The following is a 25,265-nucleotide window of genomic DNA, read 5'->3' as shown; positions in this document are numbered from 1 at the left end:
ATGTTTATATGTTACATTGATTTCATACTAACGGTGAGAGTATACTTTCAATGACGTTTCAGGGAATTCATATTCCGAATACTTAACATTTACTTCTGATACTTCTATTAATGTTTTGTTTTTTTTTCTAACTTCAACAAAAGTTTTTCGATATCTTTTTCAGTGTTTAAATTCCATATCATATAAATACCAATACAGCACTTATTTTGTCCTGTATGTGATATTATTCTATTATATTTCTAATCTAACCTAACTTGCTTACGCATGTACATATGTAAATGAATTCAAAAGTTGAATATTATTATTCTAATAAGCGTAAACAGCATTTTTTTTTAAAACAGCGTATTATTATGTTATATATATTATAAACGAAGATGCCTTGATCCATTTTAGGCATTAGGTACATTTTTTGGCTATAATACAAAAAAAATATTGGTACTTTCACGAGAGCGTATCGAAAAGAATAAATAATATTTTATTTTACGCTTCATTAGTTACATTTTCGATCGAGCAACATCCTCCCGTACAAAAATAAACATGAAAAGAAATAGGCACAATCCGCTTAAATAATTTACGTTCCATCAAAGTCGGATTTTAAGCATTATTCGTTATCTTCGAATTGATGTATTTTTATTATCGCTATAATCCTTACCGAGTCGATCGTCAAAGGAGAGCGACGAATTGTTTCGAATAATTTATGCGTTTGTATTATTATATTATAATGCGTTTTATAGCATGGGTATGGGTATGTAAAGTAAAAACATGTTTCAGTATGAAACACAAGCCCTGTCCATGAATTGAATTGCATGCAAGATATGTCGTATGGTAATGAAGTATTAAGCGGAACATGTTTCGCTTTGACGGTATACGAATATGAAACTAAATCGTGCGCGGCACAAATCGTATTTCGATTCGTTACGTACTGATAACCATAAAAATCTAATAAAAACCATAACGAAAACTCGAAAAAACTTCGTACACCACTACGTGTACTAATTGCGGGAAAAAAATAATAATAGATGAGCGAGACCGCGCGCCACTGGACTGTCTCTAAACGGGTTACGCACGATACGCAATTTTTACTTTTTTTTTTGATTTTATTTTAATAAATGTATGACGTGTCTTTTTATAATGGAGAAAGTATTCATCATATGCTCATTCGGATAGTGTTGTATTTCGTTTCGTTCGATGAAAAATATGCTATTTAATCGAATAAAGCGAAAATGGCGTTGAATTATTAACTGATTTGTCATTTATTTCATTTCCGCATATAAAGCCAAATTGTGAAAATCTTAGTAAAACACAATCGTTACAAACATGATACATTTGCAACAGGTTAAAGTTTCAGAGATCAAAAAGTCTCATCATTTCAACAGCTAGTCGGAATTTCAACATTTTTTATAGTTATTATTATTAGTTTTAAATTATATTTTTAACAAATATATAGGTGTATTCTAATAACTATTGATTCAGTGATTGATTTCTATTTTATATATTATTTTTATTGTTAATATTTATAGTATTATCTTATTTTAACGATATTAAATACATTATTATAGAAAAAAAGCTCAAAAACCAATTTACAACAATTTCAACAGTTTGAAAACCCCATAAGTGACATTTCAATTAATCAAAGTAGCTATATATTGAAATTTTAACAGTTCTTATTTTTATTCTTAAGTCTTATCGATAGTTAAAATTAATTATGAAAACCTAATACATAAATTACATTTCAACGAATCAAAATATTTACTTATCTTTGCCTTTAACTTGGTGTGCAAATAACGTTTTACTATTATTGTTTTCTCAATATATCGCAGACGATAGTAAAGGTCAAGTTTATGCGCGTACGTACGCGTTTCCGAAACTGCATTTGACATGAGTTTCGCTTTCATTCGGCAACCAACAGAAAATTTCTAGTATGTGAACTATATTTGAAAACCGTTAATTTAAATCAGTCTAGCGAACCTAGCAAAGTAAATCCACCACTGCATATAATAGATTCAAATCCAAATAAGTCGTAGTTTCGTAGTCCCAATCAAAATCAAAATCTCACATCTAAATAGTTCAATTCCCAAACAGTGTATAGTCCCAGGCGCTTAAATCCAGAGCATTTCTGCAAAGGTCATTTCTAAAGTCTTCTGCAATTCTTGGATACCTTCGACCCACGAAGACATTCTTTTTGAATGTCTGTGCAATCATAAATTCTACACGGTGTCCAGTCGAATAATTTATGTATGTATGTACATATCTGAATCTCTTTTGGAAATAGTTATTTTTCCAGTGAAGTATTACAAAGAATATATATAATATGTATTAATGCCTTTATGGCATTCCCATCTGATATGTTAAATCACAATAAGCCGATAGTTCCCACAAAAAGATCTCATTAAATTGATAAACAATATTAGAATAGACTTCCTTATCTCAATATAGATAAATCTCGAGATGCTTATCGTAAATCGATTTCCGACAAGTGTAAATTCAAAATACACCCGATAACTGTTTACTATGAAATCTAATTAGCGAAGTGAATTGTAAACACGATTCGTCGAGTAGTTTTCGATAAGAGGGCTCAAAACACTCAACGTTCGACCTCCGATTGTGGGTCAGGAAGTCCAAAATTTTCGATAACAAGCCACAGTAATATCTGAACAAACAAACAAATAAACGAGTTTCAGTTGGGTTTTTCATACATACTACTTGCGGCCTTGCAAAGGCACGTAATACATTTTCCTTATAAATAACGCTTCACACTGTTGTGTTGTGTTGCCCTATTTTTCTTCATTACGAGGCTGTTTCGTATGAAAGTCAAGCCTCCCTCTGCGAAGCAATTTATTTTTCTATTTATACTGCAAGTTACGTACAAAAAAAATAAAACAACACAAATACTCTAACAAGATTAAGAGGGAAAACGCCCGACTCATGCGCTCTACATCTATAACCTTTTACTTTACAAATTTGCTATAGCTCAGTCGTACATACATGCATTCATATGTCAATGGAAAAAGCAACAATTGCTGCAATTTAGCTATGGTTTGTATTTGAGATAAGTTTAAATTTTATCTGTTAACACTTTGCAGTCGTAAGACTCGCCGTTTGTCAAATATACTCAACTAACTACACGTCATAAGACTATCTATGTAGCTTCACCATCGCTTCTTTCGTTATGTATCTGGTTTGAAGCATCCTATAGGTATATTTGTATTTTTTTGAACTCCAAGTTTCCTATCAGAGCTTGCCAATTAATATGATTTCATTGTTGAAACGTTTCGTCAACGAATTGGCAAAACCATCCTACTTATTATTTGTCACCACTATTTGCTTTGAATATGATTTCAAATTTATAATATATAAAATTATATATACAAAAGTTTAATAGCACGTGTTGCTCATGGGTAAAACCAGCAATGGCATCATGGTAAAATATAAATTTGAATTTTTTACATCAACAACTTCATGTATGTATGTACATATGTACAACAGAATTAAACTAAACTTTGTAAAAGTAGACATTCATATAGAGATTGTTGATAGATAAATCTATCGTAGGGTTTTTGGTAATGGTATCTACGACAGATATACTCTACGAGAGACATCTCGTATGAAAATTTGAGTCAAATGCAGTCATGGAATCGTATTGATAAAAAAAGTAAACTGAAGTTTATTTGAAAGTTTTTGAAAGACATAAAAATTAAAAACGCATTTTTCTACATCCAACCGATTGTATGTAGAAAAACTGGCAGGAAAGTTGCTAGTCGCTAAGAAACCGCTTCGACAGAAAATTAATGCAAATGTATAAACTTTTTTGATCAGAAGGATTTCATTATTTTATACCAGTGAATGTATAGTTAAATTGACGCAGTTTTGTCGAATGGAACTAATCCAAATAAGTCATTTTTTGCTATGTGAACTCGTATGTACATATATTATATCGATGGCTTGTTGCACAGATATTGTATGTCCTAATACAAAATACAAATTCAAAAATTGACATACAATATCTGTGCAAGAACCCATCGATATATATTAAGTAATATACATATAATCATATGGAATAAAAATAAACCCATAGAGACTTAAATATTATACTAATATCAAAAAGTCATATATGTATATTATCTTTTTTATATATCTTTCATGGTTGTTTTATTTTCAGACTAGAACAAATTGATTATTGATAAATAGTATCAATTCCTTATGAATACATACGTATATAGGATCATTTCGATAATTAAGTCAGATAAAATAATTGACAGGATATGACTTATCTGAATGTAATTATTTATGATAAAAGCAACACTCGAAACCTTCGAAATAATCGAACGAATCTTTTGTATTGTATCGTACATCGAATCCATAAGTATTTTCATTGAATTCAATGCTACTGATTAACTTACACAGCGGCTTATATTATAATATAATACAAATTAAACCGCTTATTGGAATATAATATCTTTTCTTCGGTATAATTTTACATTTTTCAACCTTAACATACGAAATACAACGATGTTTTTGGATGTGGAACGTTCCTCAAATCATCTTCAGATTCGTTAATAATGGCCTTCGCATCAGAAACACGCCTCAATTAAAAGACAATATGATTACAATCCCAACGTGATTTGATTCGCAGCAGACCGGTATTTAATGTGTTATTTTACAATTATACGCTTGTCATATTCTAACATGACCGAAATTGATATGGCACATTTTTCACAGCATATGCTTAATGTCTCTAACAGATATGCGGTTATACTTTTTTTATCTCCCGTTCTACATACATAGAAGCGAAATAGGATTCTCCAATCCATTAAAATCCTCTTCTCATCGTTTTCTACCCCTGCCTGGTATTCTTTTTAGTGCTTTTTTTTTATTCGACTGCGTAATATAATCTGAGAGAGCCACCCGCATCTCTCGTGTACTTGTTCTCTTCTTTTTAACCCTTTCGGTGTCTCCGGTCGTGTCTATCCGTGTGAGGGGTATTAAGCTTTATCGCTTCTGATTACGGAATTAAAATTTCACATACCGGCAGATGTTTTTCGTCCAATTTGTGTATCATTACGCTCTTTTATTTCGGTTTGATTCATACCCATTACGGTCTGATGTGATTTTTATTCATTAAATTTATGATAATTAGACCCTCGTGTGAAACTCGACTTAAATTATAATATTTATAAAATTTTCGAAAAAAAATCTTTTGGAGAATATTCTCGAATCGCATTACTACTTTTCTACATATGTATATATGTATGTATGTATTATACACACATACATACATATGACTTGAGTAGAGACAGCTGTGAAAATGCGCTGAAACGGGATCCTATTGCTAATTTCTATTGTTAACCTTTTTTTTTGCTTTAATTATCAATTTCTATCTGCCTGAGCAACGCTGGACAACTCTAAGTTTTGCTATTCCTTTCCAAAAACATTCGTATATTTCAATTTGAAATATCAACAGACGCAACACTATATCTCAAAAATTTGGCATCAATTATACAACGGCGCCTCAAAGAAAAAAAATGTTTTCATGAAAAATTTTTAATAATACTAATACGAATAACGTTTTTGATAAAAATCAGCCGACCGAAAGTGACAGTTTAATCTTCGTATCGTCGAATTCAATTTAAAAAATCAACATGTCGCCCACACGTAATTTTATAATGTGAGGTGGAATGAACTTTGGGCGAGTAAAGGTTATCTTTTCACCGATATATCAAATTACACTTTTACAACGAAGCTATCGGACTATGCAGTGTTTAATTTTATTACTTTTCGTTTGAAGTGCGTGTACTCGTGTTATTTATTTGACTTTTTTAACTTACGACAATTTTTAAAAGCATTAACAATTTGCTTTTCGCTTTGTGTCTCATTTTTCATACGCGAAATTAAATCATAACCGGACCGAAAAGCGACCCGTGAATAACAAATGGCCGCACATTAATTTACATCAGCGTTGTCTAACCTTTTCGCGTATCGGGGCCACTTTAAAAAAATTAAATAATTTTGTGGGTGGAGAGAGAGAGAGAGAGAGCGCGGGAGATTGTATTTATTTTAGTTACGTTTTAATCATACGCATTTTCGCTCTAACGAACGCGTAGGCGTTAACTTTTTTAAATTTACTTTTTTTATGTAATTTCCTGTTAAAAAAATACTATTTTAATTTATTACATTACAAACTCGGCCAAATCGGCGAAAAATGAAAAATTGACTGTTTAAAACTTACAATACAAGCGCTCTATCTTATCTATCATTAATCACACAAATGCATTTTGACTTGTTTGTATTATATTCAGCAACATAGGATTTTATGATTTATAGCTAAAAAATCTATAAAATACTATATTAAATGTATCATCGTCACACAAAATAATAACAATATTATTCTAAATTTTATATAAAAATAACCGGAATTAAAGTGAAATCGCAGCTGTCTAAAAAAATAAAACATGCATGCAAAATATGTACCCTTAGGATTTTTAGCAAAAATGACAAAATCAAAAGTTTCATTTTTTCATTATCATCATCTTGTATGTACTTTGGCTTTGTTAGTATAATTAGAATTTATAACTGTGCCTTTTATCATATACGGTCATACATATAATATTATATATGGGATTTCAAACATTTTTAGCATAACTCTAACGCAATATTGCGAACTCCCTACAAGTCAATAGGTCAACTATTTAGATGATTTAAAAACAACCTATCTTGCTCTATTGAACGATAAGGATATTATTTCAATACGAGAGACAATATTCTACGTACCATAGCAGTTTAAAAATGGCAAGATTTCGTACAAAATTTCATACATTTTAATTATAACTTTGGCGCTATATTGAGGACTTCCTATAAATCACTGGGTCGACTTATTACTTATGACTTATTATTGTTAAAATCATTCTGTTTTTTTCAGCGTTATTCTATTATTTTAATTACAATAGATAATTGTGTATTTTAAAATTTGCAAGACTTCTTAAAAAAAAATTTCAGCATATTTTTGACACAATATTGTGGACTTCCTATGAATCAACAGGTCAACTGAATATGTTTTCAAAAAATATAAATCTTGCTTGTTTCAATGATATAAATATTATTTTAATGTGAGATATAATCTTGGTTTTATATCAATTTAAAAATTGCAAGACTTTGTACAAAATTTCATACATTTTTAACATAACTAAAACAGCAGGGCGACTAATTTCTATCATTGCAAAGGATCAATCATTTTATATTCAATTATGTAAATATTATTTTAATGGAAGAAATAAAATCTTGGATTTATATCAATTTAAAATTGAAAGATTTCGTACAAAATTTCATACGCTTTTAGCATAATTTTGACGCAATACTACGAACCCACTGCTTCAGGGCAACTAATTACCATTGTAATAAAACACATTTTTATATCGCAGCTTTAAAAACACTTTTACGTTAATAATTCAAGAAAATTCTTGACAAAATTTCGTTTGAAATATTTTAGATTTAAATATTTTATATATTATTATTCCGAAGAATCTTGCAATGGAAGTTGGCATAGGTTTAGTCAATTTGAATATGTCAGTTGGACTATTCATCTTACTTTTAAACTACTCAAGTATGAAGTACGACTGTTTTATAGAAAGAACCGTATGTACATATATAAGTATTATACGATATCCGATTGTAGTTTGGAAATTACATACACGTTCGTTTAATTGCTTCCACCATGAAATGAAAAAAGAAACAGTCAAAACTTGTTATTTCATTGAATTTTTGAATCGAAGTGGTTTTGAATGGACGCCATTAACGACTTGTTCAAACGTTCAATATGTATGTGTTTTATTATTATTTTTAGAAACGTAATTAATTTAAGTATACTTAACACGAATAGTGATGTTTGCAGTATTACTCTTTTATTATTTTTTTTCCACTTAAACGTCTTACAAATTACACACTTTTTTGAGGTCGTTATCGCCGATTAGACTACTCCTTTTACAAACAACAGCTCGAATAGTGATATTTTTTTAGCTTTGCGCGTCCATTTCTTATTATTAGAAATCATATTTTTCTTCTTAAACGCTCGAATAAATATTTGTTCGCGCGGAATGCTCTTGTAAGTTTTTGAATTAAATTTTTATTTTTATTCCGTCGGAATTTTCCATTTACGATATTGAAATAGTAGATAAACAACGCCGACTGTGTTGAATAAAATCATAAATGTATACTGCCCCGGAATTATCGTCGTATTTTAATTTTTTCTGATAAAATAAAGCCACCCACCGAAAAGTGTAACGCTAGTTTTGATTTTATGAAAATGAATAATATTGTGAAAAAATCGAAAAATTCGAGTCTCGAAAGGCGTATAATCAGAACGGTAATTGCTTCGTATAATCTCGTTTATTATTGTAATTAAATACTGAAAATCGTTTATGTGCGGTTTTATTATACGTTCATAAAGTAATTTCATTTTTTTTCATCTTCAGATGTGCACGGTTCGATTACTTTTTAGTTAAAATTTTATTAGAAGTACCACTTCCAGAAATGTGTATTATATTCAGAGCTAATAATGTTTTCGATTGAAGATTATATAAGCGCTAGTAAAAACTCAATTAAGCTTCGTGATTTTAAAATATAATTGAATGGGGTAAATTTATTTTAAATCTGAGAAAACAGAAACGTTTTAAACCAATTTATGTAAATTTAATCTGAAATTCCATAATTAATTTACTATGTAGGATAAAACTTTAGTGTGAGGCATTAATTGAGTCAACTTTTTTGAAAATTAAAGAAAGTTATAGCCTACAATAAGTACGCATGTTGAACTCTCTTACTTTAATCCTTAAGTTGAACGAGATTTGTTCTCAGAAAACTTTTTCATGGAGTAGGGTATTTATTTGGTTATGACAGGGTGTCCGAGAATCAAGGAATATTTTATCAAATTCAATTTTGGGATTATATTAACAAAAAAAAAGATTACATATTATATTGTAATGTACAATGTACATACAGTGGAGAACTCCGAGTTTGTAAGGAATTCCTAGTTTGTGGGAAATAACGCTTAGGGCCGGGCCGCACCGTGCAACTTTGTCGGCCGACTAGTTGCGCGACACGAAAAAATGTATGGAAAAAATGTATAAACAAGTTGACGGGTGTGGCATGTCCCATCTACCTGCATGCATTGGTCTGGTCGCCCTCAACCAAGTCGCTTGCAAGTCGCACGGTGCGGCCCGGCCCTTAGGATCCCTGATCCATTAGGATTAACGCTTTGGAACCTTGAACGCTGAACGCACCCCCACGCAACAATATTTATTTTTTCAAACTATAGTTTATATCATCATCATTATCTACAGCCATTCGCCATCCAGGATGAAGGCCTCTCCGACAACCTTCCACTCGTTTCTGTTTTACGTAACTCTCATCTATCTCACCCCACCCATTTTCAGAATTTCGTCTACCCATCTTCAATGCGGTCTTCCTTTTACCCTTTTGCATTCTCTCGGGTACCATTCTAGCATTTCTTTTGTCCAACTTTCGTACACTCTTCTAGCCACGTGGCCCGCCCATTGCCATTTCAATATCTTCATTCTATCCACTATATCCACAACCCTTGTCATAATTCTCACCCACATATTCAGTTTCCTGTCTTTCCTCGTTATGCCAAGCACACCACGTTCCTTACTTCTTCGAGTGTATTGAACTTTATGTAGAAACTTGGCGTTCAATGTCCAAGTTTCACATTCATACGTCATCACTGGCAAAATAGATTGATCGAATATCTTTTTTTTTAGGCAAAGTGGCATTTTTACTAACCTCCATTACGTTTCACATGATTTTCGTTTAAGAAGTCATTTTTTATATCTCTTATCTCTTATCCGATCGTTTTCATACTTTGCCATATTGCTCATTTTAGTCATCAATATATGTACATTAGTGTATCGTCTGCCATTACGTTGGAGATAAAATATCGTATACAATGCGTTTCAAGTGTCCGTTTTTTTTATAGTTTATGTATTTCATACAATATATGCCATTACAGATCACCTCAAATTGACACAATGGCTAATTGTACATATCCAAACACATAAACACAAAGTGAGCTATGCAGTGGCTGTTCGCAGACAAGTTGATAATCTTAACTAGAGACATACATAGTTGCCGATTTGTATCCATCATATCCAGAGTCTTCCGTAGGGTTTCTGACTAAGTACAATGTATTAACGACATTACCAGAGACAGATTTTTCAAATTCGTTCTTAAAAACATTTTTTTCAAATAAATTAGCCAAATAGCTAAAATAAATAAATAAATGATTTTTTTAACCATATTGATGAATAAAAAACAAATAACGTCATCAAAAACTACATCAACACGAATAAATTTGATAACTATAATTTGCATCATATTTGTTATGAGATTACATATTATGCTATTGAATTGTCAATGTTGACTAATTTTACAGTAATACATTTTCTTCTGCAAAAAACCTTGAAAAACATTGCATTTTTAATCAAAACTTATAACCGATTCAATCTAAATTTGAATTTGAAAACCCGAATCCACCTTTCAGAACCCCACAAGTTCAAAAACCCCTGCTTGTACCACTGATAATATATTCCACGAGACTTTAACAAATAGCATTAACAAAAACGAAACCAGCCGTGATATATGAACGTTGCGCAATAAAACGAGTATGTCTACTTTGTATAATACGTAGTATATATGGTCTGGTAGATAGGCGTAGTATGTAGTATTTGTGCTAGTCGAAAACAAATAAGGACACTGGCAAGTAAGTAGTGTTGACTGAGTACCCCACCCCTTCCCAAATGGAACGGAACAAACATAACCTTTGCTTTCGACGAAAGCATACTCTTTGTTTATCTACTGCTCGACAAAGCGCACCAACCCTACACGTTTTCTAATTCAAAACTATCTGGGTGTATACCTATGTGTACTCTTCACCATCCAGTGCTCTGAAGTTGATGAAAACGCTGATTGTTTCCGTCGAGTAGAGGTAAGCATATCAACTGATTAAATTTTGATCCACATGTGAGGAGAATGTTGACTTTTCTACCGAAAGGTTGATATGGAAGAAAACATATTATTCGTATTATACAATGGGTTGACAAAACAATCAGTACTTTTTACAAACTCTTGGAGTCAGATTTCTTTCCTCGATAATCCCTAGTCCAATTATTTGGACCTCTTCTAGAGCAATAGCTTTTAGCTACATTTTCAATCCATTTATCCTTATAGTTAGAATTTTAACTCCTCTCCTTTTCTTCTCTGCGAAAGTTTGCCCCGCATCGTCTCTAAAACATCAGCTCTAGTAGTCTTTAAGCTCTATTTTTAGTACATTTAACGAATTTCTTTACGACTATGTATTATCTTTTGAAACATCAGCTCTATGAATTTCCAACATGAGTTTCACAGTTTGATCTACTTGATTACATTCTGGACACATCGCCCTTTCTTTTAAAATTTAAAGAACCATTTGTATCCACAGAATTTTTCCATCTTACATTTACAAGTCGAGTTCTCAGTTTTTAGACCTCTAAGAAAGTCTCCTCCATGATATCAGTTCTAAAAGTCTTCAAGTTACATATATCAATTTAAGTCAATTCCGGACAGTTGAAGAATAGCTTTACGACTGCTTCTGAAACATACCATAGTCCTAAGGATTTTTAAACTGTTCACACCTAATTTCAGCAGTTTGTCATCTTGAGTACTTTTTCCTCTATGATTTAAAGAACTATTTATACCCGCAATGTTTCTCCATCCTGCACATTTTTCTCTAATAATGTTCCCAGATTCTAGAAACGTCTCCTTCGAGTAAAGTCCGTCCTACATCGCCCCCAGAACATCAGCTCTAGAAGTCTTCAAGTTATTTCATTATATGACAATTCCGGGTTCGTATTCTTATTTACTTTTCAGACGAATATCTTTTACAACTACTCCTGAAACATCAGCCATAAGATATTTCTAATCTGTTCTTACCAAATTTCATCAATTAGTCATTTTGAGCACATTTTGGGTTCATCGTTATTTCCTCTTCGATTTAAAGGACTATTGTGAGTGTACATAAATACACGCAATATTTCTCCAGCCCACATACTTTTTTCTTGAATCGAGTTCCCAGCTTTTAGACTTGTCACCTCCAAAAAAGTTCGCCTTGCGTCACCTCCAAAACACTAGCTCTAAAGGTCTTAAAACTATATCAATTTAAGATAACTTTGGGCTCGTATTCTTATCTGTTTTTGAGACAGCTGACGAATATATTGTACGACTACTTCTGAAACATCATCTTTTAAGATTTCTAAATTGTTCCCACCAAATTTCACCAATTAGTCATCTTGAGTACACTCTGGGCACTTCGCTTTTTCATCCGTAATTTAAATAACTATTTACATCCATACAGTTTCTCTATCTTGCCCATTTTTCTTAAATCGAACTCTCAACTTCTAGAGCGGTCTAATTCAAGGAAGTTTGCCCTGCATCGCCTCCAAAACATTAGCTCTAGAAGTTTTCAAATTACATATATATAAATTCAAGCTAACTCTGGGCTCGTATTTCTATCTGTTTTTGAGACAGCTGACGAATATATGTATTTACGACTACTTCTGAAACATCAGTTCATAAGATTTCTAAATTGCTCTCACCAAATTTCAACGATTAGCCATTTGAGCACATTCTGGGCATATCGCTTTTTCATCCGTAATTTAAAGAACTATTTACATCCATACGGTTTCTCCATCTTGGCTATTTTTTTCTCAAATCGAACTTCCAGCTTCTAGACCCGTCTCTTTAAAGAAAATCTGTACTGCGAGATCTCCATTACGTCAGCACCCAGCAATTTCTGCATCTCAACATTTCTAATTCTCCTTGTCATCACTACAATTCGTATGAGAAACTGAATATTTTAACACCGATGATTTTTTGAACACCGTCCTATCGAACTGAAACTTAGTATCGGTTACTGAAATTTTCATCAATACGACGTAAATTTTTTTTAAATTGTTAAATTGACCGGAAATGGTACCTCCCCTTATATAGGTGTCCTATTTTTTTGAATTCAATTATCAAACGGCTAACCGAGTCAGACTGAAGTTTTTTTTTATAAGGTTTTGGACAAAATTCGTAAACTTGAAGCAGTATTTCTTTTTTTATTTTGACCTTTTAAATTTTTTTTTTTTTTTTTGATATTTATTGTGTATAATAATTATGGTGATTTTAAATAATGAAAAAATTTCGAATAAAATCCGACAACCGGAAGTAGAACTTTTGTGTTGTGTAAGTTTCCCTAAATTTGCGCTCAATTTGTAAAGAAAATCCTCTCGCAACCGGTATGTGTGAACGTGTATGTATGTTTAATTATCGAATTTTGTTTTTTGACCTTCTTATATTCTTCAAATACATATATAAAGTCATGGGTTTGATCACATCCGAATTTTTTTACTAAAATTACCACAATTTTTGACAAATGTCGTGTCATCTAACTGGTCCCCGGAAAGATGCACCGAATTGCACTGAATAGTAGCGCAGTTTCGAGAAGCCACAATTTTCATAAAGAACTTACGCAATAGAATTCCACAAAAAATGATTAGCATCCTCGGATAATATGCAAATACCCCTTGACACTTTTGTTACGGGGACAAGTAGGAGATGGTGTAGAATATTATAGTCACAGATTTTGTCAAATGATTATATTCTTTAATTAGCAGTAAATATAAACGAGATTAATTTACAAGTTTGTATTACAAGTTACTAGTCTCGATGTCCTACCACAAGTGCCTTGTGAGACTGTTTGATCGCAAGTAACTATGTAGTAATCACAAGTTACTAGTAAGGCAGTTTAATCGCAAGTGAGGTTCAATAGATCTAACATGAGCATTTATACACAAAAGAATGATAAGCTTTAACCAATCACAGAATTTTGGTAAATAACAAAGTGATTAAGATACAGAGCAACATCCGTGTGTAAGACAGTTTTAATATTTGATTTATGTATCCTTTGAGAGTATCGAGACATTTTTGAGTAGATAAACAATTTATCATAGAGATAAATAGTGATAATAATATTTGAGGGTTTACATGTGTCGTGGGACAAAATGCAGCTATAGCAATAAAGATTATAAAAAGTAATACTTTGGATTTCAACAGGTCATTAACTATGTCGTCTTATATAACAATCGTGTTAGAAACTCGCATAAATTATAATAGATAAAAGTTAAGTAAATAGGATTGAACAGAATAGTTGATTGTACAGGATGGAAGCAATAGAGATATTGAAAGTCTCATAAATAATGAGGGATAACTTTAAGAGATAACATCATAAGTAGTTAAAAATGAAACGGATGTTCAAACTTAAGGTTAAAGGGTATTATACATAAGTATATACATAGGTTGTAAGATCCTACCACATAACAATAGACTCCAGCTGTGAAAAGCAGATATCGGCGGACAAGTTTCTTTTGCCTACAAAAAATGGTTCACTATTGTCAATTACAATTGCCCTACAAAGCAAAAGAGCAAAAAAAAAGGTTGTCAATAGTAATTGACAATAGTGAACCATTTTTTGTGGGCAAAAGAAACTTGTCCACCTATCCCTGGTGATAAGTGTGTCTTCATGTCATTGTTAATTCGTACGATTTTATTATTTTGACAAGTTTCTTCAAATATGTATATATATGTTATATTGTGTTAGCTCTCCTTGAGGATCTTTTAAAGTTTGGATGTCTCAAGAGTGCAACTATCTCGAGTGCATTTTTCCATCTAACTCACTCCATACTAAAATGATGTCCCATATTTACTATTCGGGTATTTACATATGCATTATGCTTTTTGTGCGTAATGGTCATCATCGTCCATATATGTCTGTATATAGACTGTCCAAATCCAGCCCAAAGTATACGTGACACCAAACCCAAAGTACGATTCGTGACATATTCGAGGCGATAGCGTGTTTCGACTTCGATCACGGGATTGATCGGAGGAAGGAACACGACGAACGAGTCGCAATCTAAATTTATGGCCCCCGCATCAAAAATGCATAAGTCATGTCGCCATTGTGCGGCTCGACGATGAGTAATAAGCCGTCATAATTTAAGCCTTCGGGCCCCATTGTCTCGGAGCGAAGCAGATAACGGTGGGGTCTCCCAACCACCACCCCCCCCCCCCTTCCCACCCATCTGCCATTCGCCTCGTAAAGGCCCACATTAACAAATTGTTATTGAACAATTTCCCGGGGTGATTGATAAGCAAACAGCGTTCGCCGACTTGGCTAAATTGCTGCAGACGCGTTCTACCGCATATCTACTCGCTTGCTTGTGTGTGTTCGATTTATCTATGTACAATGTGCATACATACTAGTACGTTGGAGTTGGATACTATGGAATTGTACACCAGGATGCTTTATTCCTATCGATTTTGAAAGCTTATCTTACCGTGTCTTAACCCTCCCTCACCGAAGTGGCGTATGCAGGTGCCCCAACTTTTACGTTTTTTGTAATAACTATGTGGTTTTCAAAGCTGTTACACCCTATATTTCTTGTATTCCTAGAATGAACTACAAGAAATTTATTTTAATACATTTTGTATGATTTAAAAAAGGAGTACATCGTAAAAAAATACATTTATACATTTCTACGTTCCAAAGGTGATTTAAAGGCGGTAGCGACAAGTCATGTTTTTTACTGTTCGCTTGCATATTCTAGTTGATCGATGAATCAATGCGAGAGAAAGAGACAGATATGTTTTCGTCGCTTTTTGGCGCGTGGCTGCAGTCATAATATTTATTTATTTATTTATTCTAAACAGACCATTGTGACATAACAGGAATTCCTAAAGTGCCACAATGGTCAAAAAATAAACCAAAAAAAAAAAACAAAATAACAATTAAACATAAACATAAATACATCCATACATAAACATAAAAAATAGCATTTAATAATAACAGATAAAGTAAAAATATCAAATAAAATATAGCATAAGGAATGCCTTGCACCTACAGCCAGTTTCAATAAATATGTAAGAAACAACTACAAATACAAAACATCCCTGTAAGGCCCAAATGGAAGAGAGTTAATCAAAATTTCACTCATGAATCACAATCAATCATGAAAACAATGATGAGCGCAGACTACCAGATAAATGGGTTAGAGTAATTTCCGACAATTTACGCTCACTAAGGTGGAAAATATCACATTCAGTCTCGGCAGCAACGATTTCATTAAGAAGTCGGATAGCTCTTGGAATAGGAGCCATTCGAAAAAGGACTGTGCGGGCAGGAGGTACAGCCAGCAAATGATGATGTCTACCACGCACATAGTGATTAGGGACATAAAGTCCCAACTGCTCCAGCAACAACGGGCATGACGTATTACCACGTAAGAGCAGGAGAACGAAACGAATTAATGAGAAGTTTCTCCGAAGTCGTCTGTTGGCCTTACCTATGCGCGTTTGCGTGTTGATGCTTGTCGTTATTTTTTAATACAAAAATAGTTAAAAACATGCTATAGGACTAAAACTTTTTTCTGTTGATGTATAAAATGATTAATAAGATATATATTGTACCCATTTGTATTGAGAAAAGTTGTATTTTGATTAAAAAATATTGGGGTCTTACTCGACCCCGGTTCGGGACACTCGTTCGATCTCGACGCTCCGTCCTTCAAAGGTTAAAACAGTCATGTCTACGACGAAGTATCTAAAGCAGTTCTGTGATTGCGTGTGTAAGCAAAGTTCATCTTTCTGCAAGTATCTGCATACATACATAAGAACATTGCCGAACAATATTCGGCGAATTAGCCAAGATTCGGATTGATTCGTTCGTCGAGCGTTTAGACTCATATTCGCCAAACGTGACTCATCTACACATTCGAGTTTGGGGTAGTTCGCCACAAGTAGATAATAATAAGTCTGTGTCACGAGTTTATGAGAATATTAGTTCTAGATCTATCGGCCAAGATGATTGTACTAGAATGAGATTCCCTACTATACATATGAACATATATCTCAATACGAATTGATTACAGGGAAAATAAGTAACTTCGACTGGCTAAGTGAGTTGTGAAGGGGCGATAGAAAGTCACGTTTGGATAGTTAGAGGACATTGTTCGGATCTGACACAAAATTTCAATGTAAATTTTAATGAGTTCGTTAGTGATTAAACTATTCTAGCTTTATGTCGGAGATATTAGTTTACTTCAATGTTAGCTAACCCCCATATGTTGGTAAGATATCAAAGCGAAATTAGAGCGGAAGAAGAGAGCAAAAAAGTGTTAAATTAACAATAGAAAAACTCTGTGCTCCGATTGCACGACTAAGTCTAGTAAGTGTGTCTCTATTTAAAGGAAAGTAAAACTGTGGTATAATGACCCAAAGTAGAGTCAAACCTATTTACATCCATACGGTTTCTCCATCTTGCCCATTTTTCTTAAACCGAACTCTCAACTTCTAGACCTGCCTCCTTCAAGAAAGTTTGCCCTGCATCGCCTCCAAAACACTAGCTCTAGAAGTTTTCAAATTATATCAATTCAAGCTAACTCTGGGGTCGTATTTCTATTTGTTTTTGAGACAGCCGACGAATATATGTATTTACGACTACTTCTGAAACATCAGCTCTTAAGATTTCTAAATTGATCTCACCAAATTTCAACGATTGGCCATTTGAGCACATTCTGGTCATATCGCTTTTTCATTCGTAATTTAAAGAACTATTTACATCTATACGGTTTCTCCATCTTGCCGATTTTTCTCAAATCGAACTTCCAGCTTCTAGACCCGTCTCTTTAAAGAAAATCCGTACTGCGAGATCTCCATTACATCAAATTTCGGGTATTTTTACAATCCTCCTTTAGGTACGTTTCACATTAAGCCGACTTTTTTATATCTCTTATTACTTTTCGATTTCAAATTTTCTCAAACAGGTACGTACAGCCCAATTCAGAACTTTCACTAAGGGCCGGGCCGCACCGTGCAACTTTGTCGGCCGACTTGTTGCGCGACACGAAAAAATGTATGGAAATGTGTGCGACAAACAAGTTGACGAGTGTGGCATGTCCCATCTACCTGCATGCATTGGTCTGGTCGCTCTCAACCAAGTTGTTCGCGAGTTGAGCGGTGCGGCCCGGCCCTAAGAGTCAGCACCCAGCAATTTCTGCATCTCAGCATTTCCAATTCTCCTTGTCATCCCTACAACTTGTATGAGAAACTGAATATTTGTCCAACCATTCGAACTAGAAAATCGAATACAGCTATTCGTCTTCATCAGAGTTTGGTCTCAAAACGTGCTTATTGTAGGTAAGCAATTGATTTAATAATGCAGTTGGGTCAGAGGATTGGGTCACCGATGCATGCGTGGATGTAAACGCCCCGATCGCTAGGAGCGAGCTGCATCATTTCAAATTGAAAAGGAAAAGACAGGGACACCAATGTCGCTCTGTATAGGTATGTCAAAGTGATTGGCATACGAATTAGTATTCAAGACGAGAGACGGCAAGCAGCTGGAAGATGAAGATGCATACGATATTTGAAATATTCGGGCCGGCAAAATGGGAACACGTCCGTCGCCATTTTGATGCGTCGCATTTACGAGCGACCAAATCGAGTTTGCATTACATATTAGATGCACTCGACGACAAGCCCGTTCAAAATTTAAATGTCCTCTCTGTCCAGCGCATTCATAAACTAGCTAAGCGAATGCGTGCGTTGGTTCAGCAATGAAACCTAATTCGAAATACGTAGGGTTTGTGTGTTGGATTGTTCATCGCCGTATTCATAGTTGCTGAATAAAATGAAATTTATGTCTCTTTTGCGTGCCAGAGTTTAATTAAAATTAATAACAACAATGGTTATGTACGTTTCGGAATATATTCAGAGGGAATGGAAGGGTGTTCATTAATTGTATGTGCTTTAGAAGTGGTGGTGAACGAGTCATGCGACGGTCGAACAATCCTTATATGATTCGTTATAAAATTATATCTGCGGCGCACTCTAAATAGTAAAGAAGTTTGATTTAACGAAAATATTTGTTTGCCGTATAGTATTTTGTACATTTTTTTAAATTTAAAAAGGATCCATACCGCTGTTTAATATACCTATATGTACTATTTAGATTGAATAAATGCACGGCAGGTGAAAACTTTTCCTCATTTAGGAGTATTCCGAGTTTAAAATCAATATGAGAATATTTTTTTATTTGGATATTGATTTATATATTATTTGATTTATTAATTATTTAAATTACTTATTATACGAGTCGTTATATTTGAGTGACGGAAGTCCAATTTTCAGATCCAAAAACACTATTTCTGTTTCATTTAATTCAGAAATTGTTATCAATTTAATTCGATATGTCCAGAATCTCGGAAAAGCAGAATAAACGTATTACAGACCACCAGTGTTTTTAAATATTGATAGATGATATATTTCTCGAACTAAAGAAAAATGGACTTATGCCACTTTCAATTATAACGGTTATGTACATATATTATTACTAATATATTTATTTTATCATTTGAATTATCTACCTATATACATATATTGTTTATATGGACGATAAGGATTGAACTTTTCTCCCTATTGTCTGGAATAAAAGTTAATTTTATTAATGGGTGCGCCGCAGTATTTTTTTTAATGTTATTTAATACAATGAGCAATGGTAAGAAAATACTCAAAAGTGCGGCACGGCACGCCTAGGTGGAGGTTGTTATAGGCGTTGTTTCATGTCATTATTAATTCGTACGATTTTATTATTTTGAAAAGTATCTCCTATATTTCTAAACCATTATCGATCATTGTCAAAGTTATGTCAATACAAGGATAAAATATTACCGAAAACACTCTAGGGGGTGACTTTTGGGAAGGATCACGATCGTAGAGTGTTACGACCTAAAAGTACAAACTATCTATAAAAAAACTCGCTGCGTACCACTCCGTGTGTCTGCACTGATTTGTCAAATATCAGATCCTCTCTTATTTGACCCAAACATGAGAAAAATACAAAAATAGAAACTGTGTCTCAAATTTGCATACATTGGGTATTTATTGAGTCACTCTAAATTAGTAATTCAATATTCATATACATTAGTAACTAACATGAAATGCGAAATTCGAGTCGGAGTCATTCAAATTTTCATTAATTTTCAAATACTTTATACCGGGTTGACACGATGCGTTCAAAAGTTCAAAAACGGTTGGATCCAAGTTTGGGCGAAAACACACTGAGTGGTATGGGACGTCACGTGTCCTTGGCTTCCCGCTGTGACCGTAAACAGTGGGTGTTCCCCAAACCGAATTCGGGTATACTTGTACGTGTAAAAAGCATATGTTTGGGAAGTAGCACGTGTATGCATATCGATATGCAATCGAAAAGTTTCTCCTACATTTCTTCAAATGTGGGATTCACCAAGCAAGGATAAATACAAGTATAAACTATCACCGAAAACACTCCAAGGGGTCATTTTTGGGACTGTGTACCATGGATGCATATGGGATGGTTACCTGACAACTCGTTCACAGTTTTTCCGTAAACCGAGGATGCGCTGTTATATTATACTACTTAGCTATAGTTCATGTAGGAAGATAGTGAGTCAAAGCCTAGCATAATATATTATACTACTTAGCGATAGTCCATGTAGGTAAAATGCACTGCTGTCCCTTACACCGCCTCTAGACCAATAACATTTCGTGCAGACAATAGAGCATTGTACGTGGAATATAGATTATATTTTTTACAAATTATGTACATACAAAAATACACTCGGGTATTTTTTTTATGCGATCCACGGGATACTGTAATAATATCAATAATAGATTTTTGTAAAAATCTATTATTGGACTCGGATGTTACATATATTATTTATTTACTGTTACATATATTATTTATTATCTGTTATCGGTGAACAGACGGTCTGTGAAAGAGATGGCTGCATACGTAATGGCATAGTAAACGAGATCTTGGTGAACAGACCTGGAGTGCATCCTCGGTTTACGGAAAATCTGTGAACGAGTTGTCGTGTCACCATATGGGATAGGGGTGCTGAGTTTTTTTAGAATGTTTGAAAGTATCTAAAAAAAAACACGTACCACCCAGTGTGTTTTCGCTCTTCATCGTTCAAGCCACTTCGTCCAAACTACTCAAATCGTATCAACCCGATATTATATCATACAACTTCAACTTGCATTACTCACTGGCAACACAGTTGTATACGTGTTCGCTTGCCTTGTGTTCATTGTCTATATGTGCACTTACGTAGTCTTGTGTTCAATTGTCCATACTCAATATAGGCGTGGAAAATATTGATGCACTCTGGACATACGTCATTTGCAGGTACTAAATCTAATAGATAGGTGTGTGTTGGGATAGTGGTAGTGTGGCAGGCGACAAACGCAGCTTCGTCGGCGACATATTTATCGCCCCAGGGCGGCGGCTAATGCTCCGCCTACCCCCGACAGAACGGGGGCGCCATCCATCATACTTTTTGATGTCGACCCAAACTCGATTCATCGTGCATTCGACATTTGTACACCTATTTAACCATCACGGGGAACTGCCCCTTTCCCATTTCACTCACCCCAACTCACCCCCCTTAACCATCGCATAAATCAATCCAAGCGATGTTAAACCATTTTTTATTGCTTCTACTTAGTTATCTGTAACTGTTATGAAATTTTCGTATACCGAATATTTATTTATTTAATTTATTATTTATAATAATAATAACAATAAAATGACCAGTGTGACCTGACAGGTCACAATGTGCCCCAAAGCGTCACACTAGTTTTACAAAACAAATGAAAGAAAATAACAAAATAAAACAATAAAAATTCCAATCATTCATCTCATTCAAATAGTCTCGTGTTGAATCTCAAGAAACTAACCAGCTCATCAACATGACAATTGAACGGGTCCAAATGCATCATCAATCACACTAAGGAACCGGATAGCCTTTACAAGAGATGAGTTATTGAAAGCAGACGTTTTCGCAGGAATAGGTTGGAAAATTAAATGATGACGCAAAGCTCTACCGCATTCAGGCGCCGAAAATTTTAATTCCAATAAAATTAAAGGGCTGTCGATTATTCCTTTTAATACTCCAAATAAATATTTGGAAATGGCAATAATTCTTGTCGAAGATAATGAGTCAAAGCCTAGCATAATATATTATACTACTTAGCTATAGTTCATGTAGGAAGATAGTGAGTCAAAGCCTAGCATAATATATTATACTACTTAACGATAGTCCATGTATGTAGGTAAAATGCACTGCTGTCCCTTACACCGCCTCTAGACCAATAACATTTCGTCCAGACAATAGAGCATTGTACGTGGAATATAGATTATAATTTTTACAAATTATGTACATGCAAACATACACTCAGGTATTTTTTTATGCGAACAACGGGATACCGCATAAAAAACTTTTAAAAAGACAGCTTCCGACAAAAAATATAGAGTGAAAAAGGAAAAAGTTATAGGCGTTTAAACAATTAAAATCTAACATAGAGAGAGGGTGGCGAAAAGGAAAAAAAAAGATCGGACTAGTGTGGATAAATACGGTTATGTGGACAATAGACGTCACCGAGAATGATAATGGAATATTTTCAAACGTGTCTATTACGATTATTTTTCACTATCGTAATGGCGGATTTGATTTCCACATATATTGATGACCAAACCGAGCAAAATGGCAAAGTTTGAAAACGATCGGAATAGTGTGAAAAAGAACCCAAATTTCGTCAGACGAAAAAATCGAAAGCGAGCAAAGAAGAGTCTAGTAAAAAAATATGGATGCGTTCCATAATTTTTCATTGAAAGCAAGTGTGTTCCGATGCTTAAAATTCGGTTAAACTTTTCAATTATATTTGTATTAAATCAAATAATTTGTAACTACATAAATAAATGTCATAATTTGATATTTCAAATAAAACAAAAACAAAAGAATATTTCAATGAAAATAAAGTAAAAAATGTTTATACGTTTCTATGCAAAGAAAAATGTCTCGTCATCTTTTTACTGCGCTTGTGATTCACAAGTTGTGAACTTCATCTCAATTTAACAGACTTCAGATTCTGTGGATAGTTCCAGTGGTTTTCCAAAGTGAGTGACTTTTTTTCTAAATGTACTACAATTTCATAAACGGTTTTTGTTTAACGGACTTTGATTTGAATCCCTCTTTACAATTAGTTCCTCAATTCGATGTGTTACTGTATAATCATTGATACATTTGATATGCAAAAATTATCATTATATTAGAAGATTGCATAAGTTCTAATTGCTTTCCGCTTTGTATGAAGGTCGGGTACGAACTTATGCAATCATCCAATTATATGAACGTTCATTATTATATTATGTATTTAAATTTAATTCGATATATGATTTAACAAGCAAACTGCATTATCGCATAATGCAAGCGGTGCATATACAGCAATAAAAAATAAATATTACGCATAAGTGTCTTCTTTATTTATTTATTTATTCGGTCTAGAGCAAAAGTCTCCCCAGCACGCTTCCATTGAGTGCCATCTGCACGCATTTTAGCATCACATATGTGCTAATATATTGTTATAAATTTAAAAAATTATATTTTCTTTCACCCTTCATTCTCTTAAGTATTGGTTGGTTGATAAAATCCATAAAATGTTGGAAATTTCTTATGAAATTTTGCGGAGTGCACACGTTCATGTTTATAATCGAAATTTGGCAAGTGCAATTTGGAGATAGGACAGTCTGAAGACTATGAAGAAGATTTTCCATTTCGATACGAGTTAGTAAACGGCCGTTTGAACTATAAATGGTCGGTTATTTTTTGTGGTCTTTATGAAGTTTTTGCAGTAAAGGGAGCTCAGATAAGCTGCAAAACTTCCTTGACCTATTTGAAACGAAAGCACTATTAACTTACGTAAGCTTTTTTCTCTCCCTCCGCCCCCTTTTCTACATCGAACCCCCTCGAATGTCCATGGGAATTTTTATTAAATTATTGCCAAGTTGGAAGGAATGGGAAAAGAAAATATAATATATCGTTATTGTTTCGACGATATTACGTTGCAAAGAACTAGAGCTTGGCTCCGCTACAAAAACTTTTAATTTATTCTAGACTTATCGTTCCTAATAAATAACTAGCGATATTTAAAAGGAAATTCACGGAAAAATAAAACAATAAAAGTCGAATTAAAATATGCGGAGTCGCTCGTTTTTTATATATATACAAAAACAAACGGAATGACGAATAGGTAAATAAATCCCCTGTTGAAATCGTTTCAATTTCGTAATCTATTTCAAAGATAATTGTTTATTTTTTTTGTAATCAAATAAATTTCCCTATTGTCTTATTTGGTTTTATTAAAAAATAGAAGGAAAATTTTGCCAAGAATAATATATTATAATTATTTAAAATAGCACGATTCTTTTTGGTCCACTTCGTGCGTATTTGTTTAAGTGCGGGATTGTTGATTATTTTAAAAACCTTTTAAAGGTTTTATATAGATTGTGAATTATATTGTTGCGTAGGGGTGGGTTCGGGGATCCAAATTTAAGGCCAAATTTGGCTTACAGCATTTATTCGCAGTAGTCCGAACAGCCTCGGCCTTCCTCATAAACGTATTAAACAGATTGATTTAAAACGTAGTTCTACAAATCTAGATGTTGATATGAGTTTGAAAAGAATTAATTTTTATACTTTGGAAGCGAGGAGAATGAAAGGTGATCTAATTGAAGTCTACACTATAATTGTCCTATGATAAACCTCCTTATGTTTAATAATAACATTCGTCCGAAAAGTCATACTGTCAGACTCCAAAAAAGTTTTGACTTCAAAATAATTAGAAAATCCTTCTTTACAAATAGAGTGATTAAAATTTGTAATAGTCTATCCGATGAACTAGGAACTTCTAGTAACTTGACCCTTTTTAAAAATAAACGACGATTTCCTTAAAATACATAACCGGTTTTTGTAGTTCTTCCTTTTTAAATTAAGTTAATCTTTTGTATTTTCCTTTGTTTATTTTATTTTCGTCTATTTTGAGTTCTTGATATTTTCTTTGTTTTTTATTTTGAATTTTTTTTATTATCTTATTTGATATTTGTATTTCTGTACTACTGTATGTACATATGTATTACCAAACCCTTTGGGTCCATAGGTTTGCCACCTTTCCTAAAAATAAATAAATCAATATTTTTATTACATCATTAAATTTTATTTCAAAAATTAAAATAATCTTAATTAAAAAATATACAATCAAAGAAAATAAATTAAAATTACCCACAAATGGTATTCCTCACAAAC

Source organism: Arctopsyche grandis, chromosome 11, assembly GCF_051622035.1.
Source record: "Arctopsyche grandis isolate Sample6627 chromosome 11, ASM5162203v2, whole genome shotgun sequence".
Taxonomy (NCBI): domain Eukaryota; kingdom Metazoa; phylum Arthropoda; class Insecta; order Trichoptera; family Hydropsychidae; genus Arctopsyche; species Arctopsyche grandis.
The sequence above is the reverse complement of the archived record's forward strand: the minus strand, read 5'-3'. Positions refer to the sequence as shown.